Below are 21,706 nucleotides of genomic sequence, written 5' to 3'. Positions count from 1 at the left end.
ACGCCTGAGCCCAGGGGCGGCGGCGCCCCGGAACCCCCGCGGCCCGCCCGGCTCCGGGGAGGGGGGAGCGCCCCGGCCGGGCCGCGGGTGGCTGGCGGGAGGAGAGGGCCAGCCCTACGGGTTCACTCCTAGGAGCGGCTGCCGTGGTGAGGGTCGGGCGTTAGCAGGGCTGAGGGGGAGGCAGGGATAGAGGGACGGAGCCGCCGGGGCGGGGAGAGGGCTTGCAGCGGGGAACTGGGGTCAGTAGCTGCCGTGGTCCCGGAGCCATCACCGGCGGGTGCCCGCCGCCCTCTCCGCGGCTGCCACTCGCGCTCTTCTTGGGCCGCTCGGGCTGGCCCCTCTCCCTTCTTTGTTAGTCTTTTAATGGAGGACACGATAAGATAAAAGTTACAAGGTTAAGGAAAAGCTCTTTGTCCTTAGGGTTTGTTTCCCCCTGTGTCGCCGAGCGTTGCCCGCGCTCACAGGACGGGCCGGACGCGCCCGCTGCTCCCCGCGGTGTGCCACAGCCGCGGCTCTGCGGAAACACCTGAGCTGCTTCGCCTAAAGTACCCACAGCGGGGAAATGCTCCGGCTGCCCAGGTGTATGGCAGCCTCCAATGAAAGCTTCAAGCCTCTTGCATAAGTGTTATGTATTTATAATTATTACTGTGCCTTTTTTTTTTAACGTTAGATGGCTGTCATAAATCCAGACGTTTCAGATAAATATAGCAGTACTTTTAAAACCTTCCAAGCAAAGCTTGCACATCAGGAAAATTAATATATGGCCTTACAACGGGAGCAAACTATATTTATCTTCAGCCGTATTCCGTGTATGGCAGGCTGGAAGATGATGCTAAAGGTTGTTAAGAGAGCTGTAGGCAAAGATGGCATGATTGGAAATAACCAGACACATCTGCATTTCCATCCAGGTGTTTTATCTGACCTCAACTATTCTAAGCTTCATCCAGTGGTTTTCAAGTTCCTAAAGTCAAAGAAAAAAAGATGCTATAGTAATTGAAGCATGAGGGGACCATGGGTGTACTTTAAACATGGATAGGAAAGATGGTATCTTACAGTAATAAATTAAAAAACTGAGTGAGTTAGGAAGTTAGGGTCTAAGGATCAAAGTAAAATAGATAGCTGCAGTGTGAACTTGAGTTGTGGTGGGAAGTTGTGAATTGCTTTGCATTATTATGAAAGGTTTTAATGGATTACGGATTTTGGTGTCAATGTGTCAAGCGTGAGTTGTCCCTCACAAAGTATTTGACTTGGCCAATTTGGACAAAAGTAAAACTCTGAAAGAAGTACTGTTAAGCAGTAGTTTATTTTGCATTTCAGATTAGATTACTCATGGAAATACAAAAAAAAAAAAAAAAAATAGGACAAACCCCAAGGGTTTGTGGAATTGGAATTGGGATAGTAAGGCTGTCCTCTGATGGAACAATTTAAAACAGCGTAAATGAAAATATGTTTCCACCACTGCCACTTCCAATGATTCCTATAAAAGTTCATACAATAGTGATTCAAGCAATGATGAATGCAATCAGTGCAATCAGCTATTTTACATAATTTCCAGTGTAAAGGCAGAAAATACTCATGTATTTACTGGCATTAGTATCTTGGAGCAGAAGAACTGAGGTTTTTCCTATCATCTTTCTCTTCAAAACTGAAACAGTGAAACAAGGGATTTGAAGTAGGATGGGTGAATAGATGGGTTGGGAGCCTGACATTTTTTATTGCTCTCATCTGTTGTAGAAATATCTGGTATCTGGGAGATTATTTACAAGGAAGCTAGAGAATATATTCACCTCCTCCTTAGTCTCTGGGCATTACTTTTTATCCCTGCTGGAAATGATGCTGGGCCCAGTTAGACTGTGATATTACCCAGTGCTGACAGTCTTATATCTTTGAACTACAGTTGATTCTTTGAGCTGTGGTTTTGGTGTATTATTCCACCTTTGGCATATTTAACTAAGCAAGAAAACAACCCTCAAATTTCAAGTTTTTCACTGTGTTAGCATCAGGATGTGATAGTTATGTAAGAGAGGAAGAAAAGACATTTTCAAGATTAGATAACATGCAGCTCCACCACCACTCCATTAAAATAGCACACTCAAAAATCCTTCCCCCCCCAGCTTGTAGGGTCAGATAAATGATATTTTAAAACAACAAAGCCTTGCCATGGCACAGCTCATGTGGGTCATTCTAAGAAAGATTTCAGGGACTGTCCTTTCCCTTCCTGCTGTAGAGCAGCATTGTACTGCTGGTGTTGGAAGTTGGTGGTTCTGATTCAGAAAGGTGCCTGCAAAGCACTGTGCCTTCAGTACAGTGGGGTAGAAGTAATTCCTTTCTTATGCTTTTTAAGGTATTTTGGTTGGGTGTTTTTCCAAGCAATTCCTGTATGAATAATGTGTGCAACTCAATTAGACATGAGATGACAATAAAACAGTGGTTTAAGTTGTATTTGACCATACTTTAGGTAAATTAGGCACAATGATTCTGATTGAAGGTCTTCAGAAATCAACAGCAGTATAACAAAGTAAAGCAAGACCAACCCAGATTAGGGAACAGGAAATGGACCCAAAAGTTAATACCTACGTGCTGGAAATCTAGAGCCAAGCCCCATTTTTACAGATTCTAGGCAAATACCCCACAAAAAAGTAGTTAACCCAAAGGATGTGGTTGTATTCTAAAAGAAATAATGGCTTTCTGGCTGTTTCTCCTCTTTTTCTTTGAAGGTAGATGCTAGTTACCCAGCTATTGTAATTTTTTGTAAAGATATGAGTAGCAAAGGCAAAATAAATAATTGGAGAAAGATTAGATTGGGCAAATAAGAGTCATACTTAAGAAAACCATAATATTCATGAAAACTATTTGTTCTTCCAATAAACACTTAAGTATCATTTCTTCTAGGGGAAATAAAACCCAACAAAAAAGGAAATATCAAGCCATATTGAAAATTCTTGATTGGCTTTTGAAGACCTTACCTGATAATGTTTGAGTTCCTTCAGCCTTGGTTAAGAAATAATGTTCAGAACTAACTATGATTTGTTTTGTTTTCGGTTTTCATTGTTGTTAAGTAGAATTTTGTGGCTCTAGTGAGATAGTTCTGACAGAGAGATTTTTAAATGGAAAAATCCTCAGCATCAGTGTAGTAAAACAGACACTAATCCTTGTTTGTGCAACGCAATGGTGGGCAAAAGTTGATTTTGATTTTTTTTTTTCAAGTTAGGAGTGGTCAAAAAGCTGCATTTGCAGCTTGACCTCAAAAGTTAAGTTATGGTGAGCTGAAGAGGGCTGGACTGTCAGGAGTACTGTGGCCAGGAGGACCAGGGCAGGGATTGTCCCCCTGTACCTGGCACTGCTGCCACAGCTCGAGTGCTGTGTCCAGTTTTGGGCCCCTCCCTACAAGAGGGACATTGACGTGCTGGCACAAGACCAGAGTAGGACAATAGAGCTGGTGAAGGTCTGAAACATAAGTCCTATAAGTAGCTGAGGGTACTAGAGTTTGTCCCAGAGACTAGTCCTTCCAAAAAGAAAAGAATTTTAAATGAGCAAGATTTATTTTAGATTCTTTCTTTTGGCAAAGGCAAGAATTCTAGCATTTTTATGAAATGTGTTAAATGCAGTGACTTCTGCTGCACAAAACCAGGTTTTAGCTGTCTAAATAAACTGCTAATTAACAAACAGTCAAATGCTCGTTGGGATTTCCCTTCAGTTCAGCATGAAATCTGAATTCTGCTTCATAGCCTTATGTATGGCAATTGCCAATGGATAAAGGAAAAGACTGTGGATGTGGTCTGCCTAGACTTTAGTTAAGCCTTTCACACTGTTTCCCACAGGCTTCTCCTGGAGAAACTGCCTGCTCATGGCTTGGACAGGTGCACTGTGTTCCTGGCTGAAAAGCTTTCTGCATGGCCAGGCCCAGAGAGTGGGGGTGAACAGAGTGACATCCACCTGGCAGCCAGTCCCTAGTGGGGCTCCCCAGGGCTCAGTACTGGGCCAAGTTTGGTTTCATGTTTTGATCAATGCTCTGGGGGTAGGGGTCAGTCTCTTCTCCAAGAAAGCAGCAATACAATGAGAAAATGGCCTCAAGTTGCCCAAAGGGAGGTATAAATTGGCTGTAGGGAAAACTTTCCTTAGTGGAAGGGTGGTCAAGCATTGGAACAGGCTGCCCCAAGCTGTGGTGGACTCACCATCTATGGAGGGGTCTAAACCACAAGTAGATGAGCCAGTTAGGAATGTGGTTTAGTGGTAGCCTTAGCAGTGCTGGGTTAACAGCTGGACTTGATCTCAAAAGTCTTTTCCACCCTAAATGATTCTCTGGTTTTATGTCCTCATTTTTGGTTCAACTACAGTTTTGGAGGTGTCTGCCCACATTGTCAAGAGAGCCCTGAGGAGCTCACTCCTGCTGGGTGATTTTGCATATGGGGCAGTGACACCCAGAGCCCAGGAGATGCTGATCCCCCTTCCTCTTTCCCAGTTACTGGAATGCTAGTTTGTCTGTGGTGCTGACAAGTCTCTTCTCACCTCCAAAAACAACTGTTTTATGTCTTAACCAGAGACTTCTTGTCTTCAGTAGATCCAATGACACTTCTGAGATTTGTCTGTATGAGATTTCTTTCACTTTCATGATGATGGTGATGGCAGCAATACTTGTCTTAATACAAATGACAAAGGTTAGAGTGTATAAAAGGAAAGAAAGTTTAGAGCAGATTTTAACTAAAGAGATAGACTCATCTAGGGGAGGCTGAGCTAAGTTTCCAAATGTGACAGAACTGACAGCCATGACCGTCAGATGATCTGGGAAGAAAATCTGGGACACTGGCTGAAGATGAGCAAGCGCAGTATTGCTTACAAGAACAAAGAAAAAGGCATTCACCGAGTATAGACTATGAAGCTACCTCAATAGTACATTTGGGATGTAGAACACATTTTTGAGTGAAAAACTAATGAGAGACATGAAGCTAACATAAACACCATAACACATAACCCTTGAATTTACTTAACGTAGACTAAAGTCAACCTAACTAGGTCTGCTTTTGTTCTTGTAATGGAAATTATATTCTGCAGACAGTCAGTGCTCAGTCTCTCATCTCTTAGGACTCGAGTAAAGCAGATGATATAATGAGCCACATGGAAAATTTTGACTAAAACAGAGTAAGGTGGAATTGCTAAATAGTTGGCGGGTCCGAAAGATCCTGTTAAAAGCCTATGGAAATGGATCATGAGATAGGAAGAGCTTCCTGTCTGGAACACACTTCAAATGCATTTTCTGAGGATCAGCTTTAGTACTAATTTTAGTTGATATTTTCATCAGTGACCCTGGCACAAAAAGACAGGAAATTGATCTTTTGGTTTGGCAGCAAGTAAGAAAGTGATGTCAATAAACTGAGGAGAAAAATGTCAGACAGAAAGAAACCAAACTGCATGACTACTGGGATAGTAGGAATGGAAGAATTGTAGTCATGCAAGTGTCAAACCATGTACATCTATTAAGAAAAAATATTGCTAGATACTGAGAGTTTATTAATGGGAAGTGATAAAAGGTGAGAAAGAACAGGAAGTTATAAAAATAAAACAAACTGATATAAACCTGGACTTTTTTTTTTCCTGTTGAGATAAGGAATTACTCATTGTGCTGTATGTGACTGTGGTGAGCAGAGTCACACAATAGACAGTTCTGGTCAGGTTATTTGTAAAAAAAGAGGAAGTATAACTAACTGAAAGAAGAAAAGGATAATTTGGAACAGATTTACCATACAACAATAATTGGAGAAATGCTTGCTTCCCCCACTGTCTTGCCAAAATGAGGATGGAGAGGAGACATGATTGCCCTATGTAAGTGATTTATGAGAACAAATAGCAAGTGACACATAAGAAAAATTAGGAATTAAATTACTAAAAGAAATTCAGGTTAGGAGAATACTTCTTAGAATCTGAAGTGACATTATGGGATGGTTTCTGAGAAACAGTGGGAGGATTTACAGGCTGTCAAACAGTGCTTGTTAATGCCAGGACAGGGATTACCTGGCATGCTAAGCTGTTATAGCAAGGGACTGGGTTCAGTCTGAAGAACAGAAAACAGTTAATCAGTAGGAAACAAGTTAGTAAACAGAAGAATAATTGACAAATTGCTATCTAAACTTTTCAACTATCAAGTCCACCCCTTAGTCTCAGTCATTGTTACACAGTGAATGTTTCAGTGTCTCTCATCTCAGCAGGGCAACGAAGGAATGGTTGCAAACTCAAAAGGACCACAATTGAAATATGCCCCTTGGAAAAGATACAAACTCACTTAGGGAAGAAGACTGGAGAAGTGTGAGAGAAGGAGAGGGAATAACCTCTTCCTTTGAAAGACAGCAGGAATAAGGCATCCTAACCCTCTGCTCAGGTTAGGATACCCAGCACACTGGCAGGACCGACAGAGAAAGCAGCTGCTGTCAGTGCAGTAAAATATCCATACCCACCTCGTGGAGCCATAGAGAGGCATGTTAGCCACTACTTCCATGGTTGCCAAAATTGGGTGGGGAGAGAAAGCAGCAAAATCCAAGTTTAGCCACCTTGAGCTTTCTCTAGTAGCACTCCAGAGAGGAAGTGCTCATGGCTGCTGCCCTGCCTCTGCAAACCATGCATGGCACTGGGAACTTCCCAGGGATCGTGACTAAACCATTCCCTTTTGCTTTTCACTCCTAAATGGCTGTTCTGCCATTCTCACTGCTTTAGCTGAATTGGGCATGTTCCACTTCAGGTGGATCCAGTGAAGGAGAGAACAGGCCATGCTTTTATACCTTTGGTGATTGCTCTTTGTGGGAAAAGACCAGTTGAGCTGAGGTTGAATCCTCTTATGGGAAATGAGCTTATTACTACTGATAAAATTTTTGTTAAATACCATTTAATTATTTTTTTTAATTCATACAAAAGAAACTGGCAAAACTCCAGTATAAACAGCCCTGTGAAAATAGCCATGTCAAATACTTTTCTGAGACATTTGACATCTCTCTAATAATTTTTTTTTTAATTGTTTCAGAAGGAAAGTGTGCAACATAAGAACCTGCAAAGAGTTTATACATAGTCATGCCTTCCATGTGTTAACTACTGGGGAACAGTTTCAGAGTGCTTCACATTATAAATTGTTACTTATTTACCATGCCAGTTGGTGACCAAGGTAGCTTATGTGAAATGGATTTGCCGTTTCTATTACTGTTAGTTGAAATTTTCCAGTGAAACATTTTCTCAAATTAAAAGAAAAAGAAAAATTACCCATCCATCAGGAAGGCAATGCTTTGTAGAAGAGTTTTTATTCAGATAATTTGACAAAACATGGGTAAGTTTTTATGAGAAGCATTTTCCAAATATGCATGAAGACAGCACTGGTGGTTTCTCTATATTTCCAGAATAGCTGTACCATGGGACTAGTCCCACATGCCTCTGATCTGGTTAAATCCCTGTTGTGGAACAGAGGAAACTGATTTTGGGAAATCCATTTCTTGTCAAAGGTCAGCTCCTGGCTCCATAGCAAAAGCCTTCTGCCATGTGTCTGTAGCTGCAGTTAAAAAACTTCCAATTTCCTACTGAATCAGCAACCAGGACCTTGCAGTTCTGGCTTCCAAGCCTCCTCACATAAAAACATGATATGCATAATTAGTAATGATATAGACATATTAGAGAAAATCAAGTTTTTCTTGAGAATCTACTGTAATTTCCAACTTCTAAAAGCAGATCTGTTTAGAAAAACTTTTTTACTTTTTCATCCATGAATAAAAATATTTTTCCTCAGCTTTATGGTATTTATTTTTTCCTAAAGTAGTTAAAAGTCATTAAAATTGATGCTTGATGTTTGAGTCATTTCAGCCCTGGCTAAGAAATAATGCTCAAAACCAACTTGGCTTTGTTTTGTTTCAGTTTGTTCTGTGTTGCTTAGTAGACTTTTGGGGCTTTAGTGAGATAGTTCCAGCAGAGAGATTTTTTAATGGAAAAATGCTCAGCATCACTGCAGTTAAACAAACACTAACCCTTGTTTGTGCAACACAGTGGTAGACAGAAGTTGGCTTTGAATAATTTTTAGTTATGAGTGGCCACAAAGCTGTATTTGCAGCTTGGTCTCAAAAGCTAATTTGAGCTGAACAAAGCTAGACTGCTACCACTATATCTAGCATTACTGGGCAACACTGCAGTGTGAATTTTCCAAGGGATCTTAATTCCCTTTGAGAAAATTTGAGCTATCAATTCTCAGTACTTTTGAAAGAAACCAGCCCAATAGTGTGTCATTTAGTTACACGGTAATTATGTATGCATTAGTATGAGACAAAATGACCAAACATTGGATAAATAGTTAACTACATGTTAGAAAGATAAAGATCTCATTAAAAATAAAAAGGGAGGCAAAACATAATAGGATCTAAAATACTTAGGTAAAGACAGAGAGAGAGTTTATCAGCTTGATCCAATAAGGGACTTAAATACCTAAGGCAAGGTTTATGGAGAATTCAGGTTCCTAAGTCAAAAAATGAGATCAACAGCTCATGCAGCTGCTGCCTAACCCAGGAGTGCCTAAAATCACCAGGCTCTTCCTTGATTGTAATCTATATCTTTAGAGTGTCTCAGATTTTGCTTTTGTGCACAGTGTGCAGTAGCTAGAGCAGTTCAGGCACTTATTTCACATTCAGCCATTTGCAGTCCTTGACTGAAAAGTTCAAGGATGCTTTTCTGTCAGTGTACACAGGCCACACCAGGCACAGAGTCACATTCTGAAATTTGTTCTATTTGCTTGCTTTTAACATGAAAATGGGAGAGGTGGAATAACCTTTCATTTAACAGTCTCTCTGTTAGATTATTGATACAAGGATAATTCTTGCACATCATTTCTGTTCCTACAGACTGCAGAATTCTTTGCTTCATTGTGGCCTGACTTTTAACAGGAACAGGACAGGATCATCTTTGTTTTCAGTAGCCCTGTCTCTTGCTGGGTAGGATCACTTTTCTGTGTTGTGTTGATTTGCATCTTTTGTGTTTAATGGAGAAACACAGACAATGGGTTGCTGTATAGGAGGCTCTTGTTTTCTCATTTCCTTCTGTTACCCTGGCTGTGATTTAACAGAATACTGCAAGCCCTGCTCCTCATTCCTTTTTCTTTTTTTTTAACAGAATGGTAATTGGATCCTACAGTTAGGAGGACTCTAAGCTGTGAATTTTAAGCATGTTGTGTTATCTGTGTTGTGGCCTGACTTAAGTTTCTAAGGAATTGTAATAATGCTGCTGCATTTCTGGGGTTTGGTAAGTCTGGTAATTATAATTTGAAACTGTGGAACTGACTATCCTGAAAACGCTAATAAGTGGAGTCTCTCATTTCCCTGTTTTCCTGTTCATCGTATTTTTTCTTTTCCCGTATGTGATAATATGTGGTTGTAGATTCTAAAGTGTAGCTGAATGCTTCTACATGTGCAAGGCAACAAACTTAAAAATGTGATCAAGAAGGTCTTATTTTAAATTATTCCAGCTTTAAAAAGTAACTTAACTCCAGATATGACATGAATCATATTTGTCTTTTCTTCAGGAAGAGAAACCTTGGACTGATCAGACTCTTTCCTTCAGCCATTGTTGCTTGGTAGGAGAGGTGCATATAATCTACAGATTTATAAAATAGTTAAATACTCACTGGAAAATGTGCTTCTATTAATATAAATTATAATTGTTCAAAGAGCAATGCACTTACAGTGTGAAGTACTAAATTTAAAGAGATAAAGTGCAGGAGCTCTTGGTGCAGAACTGTAACAAAATGCTGAACAGAAACTGAAATAATAGCAAAGGAAATACTGAAAAGGCTTCAATTAAAGAAGATGTTTTTTATTATTAAACTTGCTCATTAAGGAAGTGTGCAAAAAGCAAATAAGTCAGCATTTTTAATGTTTATCAGTATGTTTTCCTTCAGCTGAAGGTTGTTTGCTTACAGTCAGGTTGAATATCTCACAAATTTTTTCTGCATTTTTATGTATTCACTCTACAGAAAAAGTACAGGCTGATTGTTTAAAAAATAATGTGTAGCAAAAGAAAAGGTAGTGATTTTGGACATGTGTTCTATATTCTAACTTGGTATTTAAAGGACAATTTATGTTGGTATCTGTATATATTCTCTAATATTTTCTAATATATTCCCTGATAAAATATATATATTCTCTATTATAAAGCTGAATGTTTTGCATCTCTTTATAATCATCCTCTGAGGTAAATAATATTGAGATTCATTTGGTGTTGAATACAGTTTCCAAATGAGAGCCATCTCTTTGAATTTTTAATAATTATTGCTCTTAATTCTTATACAAGTGAAAAAGGGGGAAATTACAGTTATTGCATCATATTTGCATTAAGGTATGCCTGTATTGTAAAATCAAATCTTCAACCAAAGTAGAAGGAAGGAAAAAAGCTTATTATGCTTGATACCTAACCTCTTGGAAAAAACCTTTCATTTCTGGGTGGTCAATAATAAATGCACAATTAAATTCAGAGTTTCAGTCAATTAAAGTACATTTTAAGAAATGCATATAGAAATCAGAAAATACTTGGCAGCCTACTTATAGTGGTAACTGGAGGAAAAAGCCCTTCATTTGTTATTACTGTATTGGACTGCTGCTAGTATTAGATAAATTGCTCAGTCTAAATAAATCCAGATAATGATAAAATAGTTAGCAATCTTTTAAAATTCTGAAGGAGTTGTTAACTTTACAAAATTTGTGTTTACTTATTCTTCTTAGGTTAGCTCTTTGGGATCAGAGGAGCAATTGCTCCTTGTGTTGTAGATATTTCTCATTCATACAGTTCCATAGAGTTTTTGCATGTATGTCCACTTTTTCCTTGTCTGATTAGTGCCCTTCCTTCAGAAGTTTTAGACCACTGGGCAAATATTTTGTATCAAAGAGAAAAGGAATTACATTATTTTTCTTCAAAACTCTGTGACTAATGCTCTCTACTAAATATAATGTTATGTAAAGAACATGAGCTGAAGAAAAAGCAGTTACTTTTATCACAGTGGCAGAAGACATCTAATTAAATCACCTTATTGGCAAGAGTTTACCTTTTAGCAGCAAAATGGATGTTACTGCTTATTCTGACTATTCAATATTCTTTTTCTACTTTGGCTTGTACCTACTACTGTAACCCATGTCCTGTTTGCTTCTTGAGCATCAGCAGCATCACCCAGCAGTATATTGTGTGCTGTAGGCTGAGATATCACAGCCACATCTTTTCAGATCTTCTCTTTCACGTCTTCTCTTCTCTTCTCTTCTCTTCTCTCCTACAAAGGTGCTACAGGAAAGGTACACCTTTATTTTACTCCTGCCAGAGACACCAGATAAGAGGGTTCAACTGGGATACCATTACTCTCCATTAGACCAATGTTTTTCAGTGGAGCACAGGATCATACAGGAGAGAAGTGAGCACTCAGATTCTTCATTTCAGCATGATTGTGTAAAGAACACTATGTTTCAGTCTTTCTCCCACCTATATGTCTCTTTCACCATGTTTATAGAAGAAAATAATTGAGTATCTGGTCTTTGGCTCTTGTCCACAAAGACTCTATCTAGAGACAAAATAAGACATCATTTATTTTTTTTTTCCATTCCTGAAAATGCAGTGCAACATTTTTTTAAAAACTCAAATGTATATTGAACATAATTTGTCCATGCAGTTGTAACAAGTTTCAGCCATACCGAGTCTAGGCTGACCACAGTTATTCACAGGAGGTTCTGTGGTAAGTAGCCCATCCCAAAAGGATTCTGTGTGATGCGTTCTGTCCTTGTCATACTGTATATAATCATTACATTTTAGGGATCTTTTTTAATGATTTGCATCCCTCAATTTCTGATTGCCCAGGAAAGGTTTCACAAGAGCTGAAAGACTGTGATAAGCCCATGCATATGAGAGTATTTTTAAAATCAGATATTTTGTTTATCTTCATATTTCTACCTCTAGTAAAAAAAAAAACAAACACTTTTTTTTCCAGTGAACAGCTTATCCTGCTGTTTTTCATGGGTTTGCTGATGTGCTGGATCTGTTTTTCATTTGTGTTTGGCTCTGCTGGTATTGGTAGATCACCTGAGAGCCCTGCCTTACTCCTAGTTCGTGCTTGCCCTTCGCTGGAGAGCTGCAAACCTGATGAGCTGTTGTCATCATTTTTCTTTGTGACATTCTGTAGAGCCTTCTTTTTAGAAAGTGCTTGGTTTGTGTCCTGGGACTCTCAGCTATGGAGATTTGATGTATGGCTCACTCTTTCAAGTTTCATGGTTCCTGTAATATTTCATCCTCCTGCTGGTACTGATTTAACACCTCAATTCCTGGCCATAAAATTAAGCCAAAAGTTAACTGTGTAGACTAGATGCAAATATTTATTATTAATTGTAGAAATAGAAGCTGCAACATGTTTTTCTTTGTTGTTTTTAAACATTGGAATGGACTGCTGAGGGAGGCAATGAAATCACCGTCTGTGGAAGTGTTCAACAAATGACTGCATGGGGCACTAAGTGCCATGACATAGTTGACAAGGTGGTGATCAGTCAAAGAGGTTGGACTTGATGAGCTCAGAGATCTTTTCTAACTTACATGATTCTGTGATTCATTAAAAAAATATTCTCAGAGCTTTTTTTCCTTGGTACCTGGATCACCTTAATAAAAATGATTAGTGGAAAACTGATATTCACAGGACTGATTCCTGGGGGTAACAGTCTCAGAATTTTTAACTTCTGCAACACCATTAACAAAATTAATAGTTAGGTCAGTAATTGATTTCAGGCTTAAAAGCAGGTTACAATTACTGTAGGGCTGAGTCATGTCTTAGACATAGTAGCTAAGTAAACTGTTCTGGTAAAGTAAACAGTAATACATCAGAACGAAAGGTTTCTGAATAAGCTACTTGCTGATAAATTACAGCATAGCAGAGCTTGCCTGTCAAGAATGAGAAGCAAAGAAGGCGTCAGCCTATAGTCTTTTTTTATCCAGAAGTCTTTCTCATTGTAAAAAATACATTTCTTACAATACATTGTAAGAAAAATACCAGGTATTTGTAGAGGGAAGTTTAATAAGTAATTATTGGGAAGAAAGAAGCAAAACTGAAGGTATATTTTACAAAGACATCCTATTTACATAATGGGACTGAGTATATTTATACTAATGGGACTGAGATGTCCCTCTTTTCCTTGAAATCACCTCTTTGCCAGTGGTGTAAAGTTGGCAAGTCATGGATGTTGCTGCTTTCCTACTTTCTGGTGTCACTTAAAGAAACATATAGGTTGTGTTCAGATTGTACCATAGCTCAGATTTCCCTGTGTCCGCAGCGTTTTTGGGAGCACAGTGTTAACTGTAAGCAACCTCTGATCCTTCCTTTCCTGGCCCAGATAGAAGCATATGAATGATCAATGCATCAGTGAATTTGAAACAAGTCTTCAGTCTTGGTACTGCTTCATTTTGCAATGATGACCTCCTTTCTGTAGATCTCAATAGAAAGATGTAATGCCTGTATCAGTTCTTACTGCAAATAACAGTTTCTCCATGGAATGACTATATTAAGAAATCTCACTTTGAAATGACAATTTTACGGTGATTTGCATAAGAAATAACAATGCCTATAGTTAGATTGATTGTTGTTTTGAAGTAAGGACATTGTTGTCTTAGAAGTTTGAGTTACTTGATTTTTTTTTTTAATTTTAGTTTTCAGAATACTGGATTATACCTTCTCTTCCACTATTGCTTCTACTGCATATCTTATTCCTACAATTCTCATATTATTATTCTATTAAAATAAAATATATACACAAATATATATATGTACTTGTGAACAAAATATTTACATATTAAATATCTAAATATTTTTTTTAAATTGCATTTCTATTAGCTTCTTTGAGCATTATCTGGAAAAAAAAGAAGCTTTAAATGAGGAGAGTAATAAGTGCTTTAAATCTTAAAAAAAAAAAATACTAATTTTGCTCCTGTTTGGACTTCTGTTGTAAAAGTGGTGCAGTGTGCTTTTCTGCATTCCAGAAATTTCCTGCGAGTCAACAGCTTGATTGATTGATTGATTCATAATTTGTATTGTGTACCAGAAGTGTTGTTCAATTAAAAACTGCTTGCTGCACTTTTAGATCAGGGGGAGGACGTGCAGGTGGAGTCACTGGTGCCAAGTGGGAGCTGCTGGTTGGGTTTACCCTGCAGCCAAGGGCCTGTGCTGCCCAACGCAGGCTTGAAGGCCGGACATGCAGCACAGGGCTGGGGAGCTGCTCTGCTTCCCTGCTCTGGGGGTCACTGCTCCTTGGTGTACAGCAGTCTTCTGGGCAGGATCACCACTGCATATTTGAGTTATAGAAAGGGAAAGGATCTTCTGAACTTTTATAAAGTGCGTGAGCTTCCCTCCAGAGCAGCCAGTGTTAGTGCCATCAGGATTACCTGTGCTCGACTGTATCCCTGCTTTCAGTGCTTTGAGAAGAGCACATCTCCACTGCTGTTTCTCCTGCAGTGGAAATTGCATCTTGTAGTTCCATTGCTTGGCTCCTGGAGTCAGGATCAGGCCTTAACAAAAAAGTCTGTGAAGATGCTCAAGGGCAATTAAAAATTGTGAAGCAAAATCATGATGATTATTAAAAATTCCACTGTTATCATTGAAGGTGTTAGCACTGAATGAGATTAAGAAGTTCTTTTTCTAAGGCAGCCTTGAATTTCTGTTTTTCTTTCATTTCAGATAGAACAAAAGGTAATTTTAAAATTTTTGCCCACTCAGTCAAGATGCAGACAAACAAATATGCACCTTAGATTATTAAAAATTTGGAATTACTTTTATTTCTTTAGGAACAACAGACATAATATGCTTTATTTCATGTAAATTCAACTCTCAGTGTTTTCTGTTTTAGGATGGTATCATCTGGGAATTTTAGAAGGGTTTGCTGTGCCTGTTGTGCTTTACAAGCTCAAATCTCTGGCCAAAACATGTTTCTCTTGATGAAGAAGAAGATTCACATATCTCCAGGCAGATGTTTTCCTGCAGGCTTGGCCCTAAGAAGAAAGGAATTTTAAATTCCTGCTTGACTTGGTAAATGTGCTGAGTGGGAGATATATTTATTCAGTGTTTAATAAACTAGTTGGGAACAATGTTTCAGATGAGATAGAGAAAAAAAATTGTAGTTGGAAATTTTATATAGTTTTCCCACTAGAAAATTGGCAGTTAACAACTACATTATTTGTCGAAAAATCTTTCAAGCAAGAAACTAAAGTCAGCTCTATTTGCACAAAACTAATGGTCTAACATTGTAAACAATTTTTAATGATTTCTGTCATGCGTAATACATCCCAGAAGCAACATACATTTGAATGCAAAACAAATGTACTTTTAGGAAAGTGAAAATAAACAAAAATAGACATTTCTGCCAACCTTTCCAGTAATTATTTAGTATGAAAAGTTTGGCCATAAAGCTTTAAGACTTGCATTTTGCATTGAAGTTTTCAGTGGAACTGTACAGTTATTGAACAGAGCAAAAAGAGTAAAGAATTTTTTAGTAACAGGGAGTAACAGATTATTTTTTAAACTGTTTTCATTCTATTATGCATAACTGTTTCAGTTAGAAAGGAATTTTACTAAATAACTGCACCTTTTTATTTACTTTGTTTTGCTTTGTCATTAGATTGTGAATTTCATCAGTCAGGACAGTTCCCATTCTTGATCTGCATAATTCCATGGGAGGCATCTAAGTTCTGGGCCACCAAAGCTTCAATCATATTAGAGATGGTGGATGTTTCAGGTGTTGGGCAGGAATGTGGACTCACTTATGCTCGCTCAGAAAAGTACTCCTGCCCTTGTACATGCTTTTAGGCAACTGACTCCTGGCCTGACGTACTCTGGCTCTCGAGGAATGGAATACACTCAGTGCTGGTAGCTCTGTGAGCAGCTGCAGGGCTGGCTCCAGACTGAGCTCTAGTGGTGAGACCCCCCCAACAAGAGGCCATGAACTGGAACCAACCTTTGTACAGCCAAGGGCACGGGGACCTGTGGTGCCAGCCAGGGCACTGGACACTCAGAGACACGGCAGGAGCTCAGGACCTCCAGATCTTCCTGTGAGGGTATAAAACCCCAGGTTTTTCTTTGTTTAGATCCCCTTCTTGGCAACACTGAATAACAGAGTAACACTTGAGCTGTTATTCTGTTGTTGCACCATGATTAAAATGTTTGGGGGATCCAGATGTCTCAGACCCTGCTATGGGAAACCTGGAGTTGAGCCAAGAGGGAAACCTGGTGTGACTGTGTGAGAGTTGCATGTGTGGCTGCAAAGGGACCTCAGTGCCAGCTTGGGTGGCGTGAGAGTAACTGGCAGAGTTACTTCTGAATGGTCAGACAGGAAGTTTCCTTAACACATCCTTTGGTGGCCTCCAGTTGCGTTGGGTCAGAGCAGAACAGGTCAGGGTGCAATAAAGTCCATGTACACGGTTTTGTGCCTTTTGCTCTGATCTTAATGAGTGTATCTGCATGAGTGCTAGGGCAGTAAATGCCTGGCATAGCCACAAACTGCCAGTTCATTTTGTGCTAGAAAAAATTTCACGGAGGTCTGTCCTTAGATGTAGACAAGGGAAGCAGATGCCAGTGATTGCTTGGAGCAGTCACTTTCTGTTCTATCTGTGCCAGAGCTGCAATACAGTGTGCAGCCTGTGGTACCTACTTCTTTTTGCTGCTTTGCTGATGTTGAGGGAGGAAGGTGTTGGAAATCACAGAACGGCTCTTTCTAGCCATTGATTTCATGCTCTCCTCCTTTTCCTCCTACTTTATGTATCATGCAGCCACAGAAGTAATACTTGTTCCCTGAGAATTTTCTCTGACTTTCTAGGCACAGCTTATTTCATCACCCACCCTCTACCCCTTTTGTATGACAAGCCCTTTCTGGTTTCTGGAACCTCAGACAGTACAGAAGTGTTGTGAGAGATGTTTTTAGGGGAAAAAGCGCTTGCAGGAGTAATAGTAGGAAGTGCTTGTGTAGGAGTATGGTGGGAATTTAAATTTGCTTTGACAAACTAGTTGTTGACAGTGAATGATGTTTTGGGTGACCTTTTGTACGCAGAAGTGGAGTTGTGCTGGTGGTTTTGCAACGGTGGACATTTCCAAATATTCCACCAATATATGTACAAATTCAAGGTGACACCACTGCCAAGGATTAACAGAACAAGAGGCAATAAGCACAAACTGAAATAAAAAATAGGAATAATATTTTTAACCATGGTGGTGGTCAAGCTCTGGAACAGGTTGCCCAGAGAGCTTGTGGAGTCTTCATCCTTGGAAATACTAAAAACCTGAGTAGATTAAGCCTGAAGAGCTTGCTCTAGTTTGGTCTCCTTTGATCAGAGGGTGGACCAAAGACCCCCAGCAGTAAAATCTCAACCTGTTAGTCTGTTGTAAGAAAAGCATGCAATAATCATTTTAAAGCGAAGGTAATTCTCTGAAGTATTGTTCTGACTTCATGCATTTTGTGGTTCACACACTTTGAATATATTCTGTTGTCACTTTAGAACCTTTAATTATTACACAGGATGTAAGTGTAAATTACATATGCAAAAAAAACAAACACCAAAATCATTGTTAATGAATAGCTCCAGTTTTATAGTCACTAGTCAGAAACATTTAAAAAAATAAAGACACAGATCTTTTTTTCTTTGAAGTCTGCAGTTGAAACTTCCATTGGCTTAATGGGACAAGAAACTTCAATAATCACATTTTATATCTAACAGAAAATATACACTAAGGCAAAATGAATAGGTTAGTTATATATTTAAACAGTCTGTAAAACCAAAACCTCTGGTAATAGGAAGTTCAGGCTACATCTGCCTCCAACCATCAAGCAGCTATCTCTGGTCTGTTCTTTGCACAGTGCACTAACTGCTGGGTGCCCACCGTGTGTGTGTTGCTTGCTGTCCCCATGCTCTGGCTGCTTGGCAGAAGGGAAGAGCTGGGAAGTTGCATTATTCTGTACTAAGGCTTTTAAATGTGTAGAAGCAGCTTGGGGCTGCACAGTTGAGGAATGGGCCCTTGTATGTGACAAGACACACTTTGTACTTTGCTGTACAAAGAAATCTCTTGATTTCTCATGTTTGAAAGTGGAAAATATTATTGTCCTATTTGATAAATGAAAATGTTTGTTTGCAAAGCAAGCATATAAGGAATAGAATAAACATATTTTCTCACTAAAGGGATAGTTTCAGGAAAAGAGGATTAAAATTCTTGGAAAATCAGTGAGGCAGCTACAAGTGTCAGGTGATTATATGGCCTTATGTAAGTACAGTGGTTGGTGTCTAGCCAAGTATTTCTAAAACTTATAGGGTAACTTCTGTTCACATTTAGGCAAGCATAAATCTGAAAGCACTTCAAAACTCAGCAGTGTTTGCTCCTTTGTTAGAGCTTCTTTTAAAAAAGAAAATTAAAGCATGTATTATTGGTTTTTTTACTACAGGGAATTCTTAAAGGGGATAGTGTGGTTAAAGCAGGGACTTCAAATAACTGAATTTTATTCCTGCCTTTCTTGTAGATCCCCTGTGCTGTAATGGGCAAGCCACTTTTTAGCTTTATTTCTGTCGTAACCATAGCAAATGTATTGATGTATATGACATTGAAAAAATATAGTGTGTGTTGGTGAGTGTGGCTGGTAGGTGTATTATCTAGTTGTTGTATGACAGTGTATTTAAATAATTTTGTTACTGTTTTTGTTTCATAAAAAAAAGTCCTAATTGAAACTAACTGGAAGAAAAAAGTGGAGTTTTTTAAAAGAAATTTTACTCCCATTTAGTCTAGTAATGCAGGTCATAATAACCTGCTTCTTAAGGCAACCTATCTTAAATGGGTCATTTATTTGTATGGTTGGTAGGATTTTTTAACATGTAATAATCTTTCAAAGTCTCTTTTGTTCCTCAAGATAGCATTCAGAATGCAAACTGTTTCCCATAATCTTATTTTGCTTGCACATGCACTTTTTTTATATCATTATTAGTTTTTGTGCAGTTTATATCATATCAGTTTTCCACTTCAGGTTTGATTTATCTTTAGACTTGTTGAGAGATATAATACCATTGAATGATTCTCTCAGATGCAGGCAAATCTTCAGGCATTTAGGAGAAAATGAAGACTTTATGCTGGCATTGCTTGAAGGGCTGAAGATGACTGGCTAAATCTAGTGAGTACTAATTAGGTAGAATTTGTCAGTCTGTCAGTCAGTCTTACAGATTTTCTTGATCACATACTGAACATACACAAAGCAAGAGAGTAGATACAGTGAATTCAAGAAATGTCTTCAAAATTATGCTTATTTTGAAAGAGATTTATGAACTGATGTTCCAGCAGACGCATAAAATGGTTCCATATGACAACAGGATGAAAGATGTCAGAGACATCTCAGAAAGGGAAGTTAGAATAGACAAGAATGCATTTAGAAATTTATTAGCTTCTACTGAAAGAGTGAATTTGGACATCAGAGAGCTCCTGTAATGCCTGCCAGGCTGTGTTCTCTGTCCCCACAGGGCTTTTAGCACTAGAGTTGCCCACCAGACAGCATCAGATGAATCATCGTGAAAACCAAACAAGACAACTTTACTTGAGAGAGAGAGAATATAGAATATGAACAATCCAACTGCCATCTGTATGTTTTCCTGATGAATGGCATTAGCACATCTTTTTGTGCCAAATGAGTAAACTGTTTTCACCACACAAATACTGTGTATTCCAGCACATTTTACATGCAAACTACCAGCACAAATTTCAGGGTGATGTTTGCAATGTGAATTCACACTGCCAGTTGGAATCCTATCCAACAAGTTCTGGTTAGAAAAGTAATGCCAAAAGAAGTGTGGATTTGTGATGAGTGTTAGGTCATGAAAACTCCACAGCTTTCCATGGGCTTATAAAATGCAACTGAGTCCATTGCTGTCACATTACTTACTAATGTACTTACAACCAGCTGACTCAGTTACAGAGAGAGGTACAAGCTGAAAATGTATATGAAAGAAAAACATCATGGCAAATTAATGACTTGTATTCAGGAGCATTTCAGCGAGCTAGAAGAGAATAAAAAGACAAACTAAGATGTTGTAGTATTCTCTAGTGTTTCACAGGAACCTTCCAGCACATCTAACTTGGTTTCAGATTGGAAAGTAATATTTTTGGCTCACTGTCTGTTTAAATAATATGAATATGTATTCTATGCTTGTAGAAAGAACTCTTTTTAATCATTACCTAACCTTTAAAAAACAAACACTTTTTTTCCCAATTGAAATAGTTATCATAGCTAAACTATCCCTTAAAAAAGGTTTTCATATTAAGAAAACCTAGAGGTCTAAATTCTCAAAAAGCATTTGCTGGCTTAAATGTAGAGACTCTTAAGATCATAAGTTTTGGCTCATTGAGTGGTATTTCTTTGTGCAGTCTGTCTTACATACAATAAAGCCTACTCACAGATTTCCCAAAGCCTCTGTGCAAATCCACAATTTCTGGCAGCTCATGTTTATTCAACGATAATGTGCTTTCAGTGGAATAATGCCAGTGGCGGACCAATGGCTGCCTGAGCAAAGCTCTGTGGAAAGAGAAAAGTAATAAAAAAACTTCAACCTTTCATATTGATTAGAGAAAACTAATTTACAGCAACAGAATAGAAATACAGTCAGAATTCACTTTGTAAGATGAGTATATAAGGGCAACAGTGTGACATGTTTGACAGTTGTCCTTCCTGGTCGTGGTGCTATTTGGTATTTCTCATACAGCACTGTTTAGTACCAAATGTTTTTAAACCTAGAGGATATCAAATGGTGTTAGCACTGGCAAGGGCAACATTGAAGAATGCTGCCATTACTGAGCAATAACAGTAAGATTTACCATGAAGAATATTTCCATTACACAGCTTTGAGGAGTAGTGCAAAAGAACTTTCAGGAATTGTGCTTGTGACAATAACCTCAATCTTTGAAGATCCATCTAGGATTGGATTATACTTGTAAACAGTAGACATTGCAAGCTGTTGACAAGTTAAACCTCTTTTTATTTTTCCTTTAAGATCTGTATTTATCTTGCATTCTGTATGTACCTTTCACCTCAAGATGTATTTACTAAATAATTTATGACGCACTTCAGGTCCCCCCCCCCAACCCTTTGTGACTGAACAAACAGCTGGATGTCAGCAGCAAGACTTGTTATGACAAGAAGTAAAGCACAATGCCTGGCTGATAATGCAGTGCAGAGATTGGAGAAAACAAAAATGCACCTTTGCATGAGATTATTAACATTGAGATGGACATCTGTACGAGGAACTCATTAGACTTACTGAAGTTTTTGGGACAAGAATCTCAGTCTCACCTTAAGAGTTGTGGTTTCTGAAATATTCTTTTAGTAGAAATATCTGACCGTGATAGAGTAGAGGAACAGAGATTACCTAATGAACCACTTATGTCACTTCCTGCTGCACCTTGCATTTATGTGCCAGCTCCTGAAGCTGGCTATGTGATCAACTTTTTAACTTTGGGAAGAATAAATAAAAAAACAAGAAGATTACAAGATATACATTTAAAATCTAGAAAAAGTTTTGGGAACTTGAAACTAAATCAAATTTGTAATAGTTCTCCTTTATAATGAATAAAGGTAACATGAAGAATTTTTTAGTACCTCAGACTCATGTGCAGTGATTTGGATCTTGAAGGGGAGAGACTTTTTTTAAGCATTTCCTGATAGTATTT

General features: G+C 38.5%; 2 long non-coding RNA genes across 2 annotated transcripts; one reads left to right on the top strand and one right to left on the bottom strand.

The window, feature by feature from the left end:
• Positions 1–69: 69 nt before the first annotated feature.
• LOC134418643 (uncharacterized) lies at positions 70–13,741 on the top strand. The gene is made up of 4 exons (XR_010027835.1): positions 70–146; positions 9,127–9,255; positions 11,278–11,407; positions 13,678–13,741. It is a non-coding gene; the product is annotated as an uncharacterized LOC134418643 (long non-coding RNA).
• Positions 13,742–14,813: 1,072 nt separating this feature from the next.
• LOC134419053 (uncharacterized) lies at positions 14,814–21,367 on the bottom strand. The gene is made up of 3 exons (XR_010027956.1): positions 21,330–21,367; positions 20,438–20,555; positions 14,814–15,012 (listed from the first exon to the last, which is right to left on the bottom strand). It is a non-coding gene; the product is annotated as an uncharacterized LOC134419053 (long non-coding RNA).
• Positions 21,368–21,706: the final 339 nt, after the last annotated feature.

Source organism: Melospiza melodia, chromosome 5, assembly GCF_035770615.1.
Source record: "Melospiza melodia melodia isolate bMelMel2 chromosome 5, bMelMel2.pri, whole genome shotgun sequence".
Lineage (NCBI taxonomy): Eukaryota > Metazoa > Chordata > Aves > Passeriformes > Passerellidae > Melospiza > Melospiza melodia.
The sequence above is the reverse complement of the archived record's forward strand: the minus strand, read 5'-3'. Positions and strand labels throughout refer to the sequence as shown.